Source organism: Alligator sinensis, unplaced genomic scaffold, assembly GCF_000455745.1.
Source record: "Alligator sinensis unplaced genomic scaffold, ASM45574v1 scaffold512_1, whole genome shotgun sequence".
NCBI classification, from domain to species: domain Eukaryota; kingdom Metazoa; phylum Chordata; order Crocodylia; family Alligatoridae; genus Alligator; species Alligator sinensis.
Window position 1 is genome coordinate 2441467 of NW_005842063.1, and position 2993 is coordinate 2444459.

Sequence of the window (2993 nt, forward strand, 5' to 3'; positions counted from 1 at the left end):
GGGCGGGGGGGAGGCGCCCCCCGGCGCGGGCGCCTGCCGGGGCTGGTCACATGACGCGGGGCGGGCGGAGTCACGTGAGGCCGAGTGCCATGTTGGGGAGGGCCGAGTTAGGCGGCCATATTGGGAAGGTCCGTTGAGGCTAGAGAGGGCCTTCCGCCGCCATAATGGGCCATGTTGGGAAGGTCAGCTACGGCGAGCGAGTGGGGAGGGGCCGTTCTGGAGGGAAGGAGATGGAGACCACCTGCCTCACCTTTGCAGAGGCTTGGCCTGGCCTGGGGATGGATACGAGCCCTGCCCGAGTCCCCTCCCTTCGAAACAAGGGAGCATCTCCACAGGACAGCGTTGATCCCCACCCTCTGCTAGGGGGCAAGCCAGTCTGTGTGTTCTCAGGGATTTCCCCCCTCAGAAACCCTCTGGATTTCTCCAGCCTGCAGGAAGCTGAGCCTTGGGAAGAGCCATCGCTTCTTTGGGAAGAAACCAACCCGGGACCCCCTCAGCCAGAGCCGGCCTTGGACTCTGAAGCCTGGACCCCTCCACATCCCACTCGTGCGCTGGATGTTGCACTGCTGCCCTGGAGTACGTGGAGCGCTTTCCGTATCTCGGCAGCCACCTCTCTCAACGGGCTACCAGCGATGAAGAGGTCCAGCACCGCGCCAGTGCCGCCGCCTTCAACCTGCGACAATGCGTCTTCGGAAATAGAGACCTTCAGAAGTCGACGACGGTCCTGGTTGACACGGCTGTCATGCCGACCACCTCCCTCGACTGCAGTGAAACCTGGACCGTCTACCGACGCCACGTTAAGACCCTCGAGAGCTTTCACCAGTGGTGCTTGCATCGAGTCCTGGGGATCAAATAGGAGGACCGCCAGATGAGCGCGAGCATCCACCAGCATCAAAGTCTTGCTCTTTAAAAATCAACTCCTATGGATGGGCCACTGCGTCTGGATGTCCGAGAACCGCCTCCCTTCCCAGCTCTCCATTGGCCAACGCTCAAAGGGCAGCCAAAGGGAACGGTGTAAAGACACGCTCAAGGTTGCCCTCAAGCACAGAGGCATCGACGCCAGTGGCTGGAAGGAGCAAGATGCTGACCATTTGGTGTGGCACCACTTGGTCCGCCAAGGCGCGCGCCACTTCGAAGCCCAATGACTTGATACTGAGGCGGAACGGCGGTGGCGGAGGAAGGAGAAGGAGACCACCCTGGGGCTGCGGATCCCACTCCCCCACGCAACAACATGCCCCCATTGCCGAAGTATATGTGCATCCAGAATCAGTCTCCTCAGTCACCTGAGGACCCATCAAGCCTGACGGATGTCATCCTTGACTTCAAGGGACTGCCAGCGAACGAACGCTTTTGGGTGATCTGACCCCAGCTGTCTGCCTGCCCCTTTGGACAGGGGGCTGCACCCAACTATCTCGCAAGGTCCCTTCCAGCCCTAACATCTATGTAGATGTGCCCTAACTTAGGCAAGGGGGGCCTCCCCTGGGCAGTTGCCTGGGTTGTTTGCCCCTGGACCTGCTGATGCCAACCCAAATGGCTGTAGAGCTAGCAGGTAACCACCAGGGGAAAGCAGATTTGAATGGAAACATGGGTGTAACCTTCACTCCAGCCACCACTGCAATCCCGCCCAGATAGGAAGGAAGGGAAGATGTAGCGTGAGTCTGCTCCAGTGCTGTTTCTAATGTGAACATACTACTGTGGGGGGGTTCATGTTTCCTTTGCTCCTCCTTTCTGTATTTAATCCTTATAATATGTTACTGGTAACATGATTGGTGTGTCTTATTTGTGGTGAGAAATGTTATGAAGTTTTCTTAACCTTCAGTTCACAACTCGTGTGAATTTCTGGTCCTTTAAAATGAGGAGGGTGGTTCGGTGCAGTCTGAATAGATCTTATCTGGGATGAAACAAGACTATCTGTATCCTGGACAAATCCTGTTTACTCCAAACTCTTCTGCAGGCAACTGGGGCTAGGAGAGTGGAAAATACCCCAAACAGGAGAACATAAGTGCTTGTGCTGTTTTGAGTCTTGAGTCAAGCCAGGGGGTGGCAATGATGCCTCTCCTCTGAGATTGCTCAGGACATCAGTGTCCACACCAAGGCAGATCCCTGATCTGTCTGTAACCACCTCCATTTCCCATGTGTGCTGGCGCTTGGAGAACCCAGGTCGTCTGGTGCCCTACGTCACCAAGGCACACACCTGCGGACACAAGAGCCAGGATTTGCCTAAGGATATAAATACATCCCCCCCACCAAGCATGTATGAGTCTTAGGGTTGTTGGTTGTATGAGTCTTAGGGTAATGTTTTCCAAAATGCCTGAGTGACTTTGTTGCCAATGTTCCATTTTCAGAAGCATCTTGGTCAACATGACATAGGTGTGTGAGTGCCTAAGTCACCTGGAAAATGGGACCTAGGTTCCCAGGTTACTTAGGTGGCTTTTGAGGTTTCCCTTAGTCATTAGAAGAGGTCCTGTGCCTGAAATATTTGGATAGTGAAGCTGCCCTCCTTCATCCTGGTTTAAGGGATCTGAGTGGAGGCAAAGGCAGAAATGAGGGGATCAAGACCCACATAGAATAACATTGGTGGAAGCCCTTCATGTCCTTAATCTGAGTTTCAGGGAGAAAATGCTGTGGGCTTAAGGCCTGTTTATGGTCCAGGCCACGCATTCTTTTCCTTCTCTATAACAACAGTGGAAATGGGTAGAAGCAGCCTCAGGTTGCACCTGGAGCTGAGCTCCCTATGAGTGAATGCTGTACCCTTTTCCTCTCCACCCTGCCAAGCTGCCTGGTGAGGTCAGTGTGGGCAATGGGCCCAAAACCAAATAGAGGAGGTCAGGTCACCCTGCCCTCTTCCCCTGCCTTCTGTCTTAGATGCCATAGTATCTGGCTGCCTCTTCCCTCCAATATCTGTGTGTACAGCTGAAGGCATTCACAGCTATTCTGAACCCTGCTGAGATTTGCAGGAAGCTCCTCTTTGATGGATGGCATCACTAGATCCT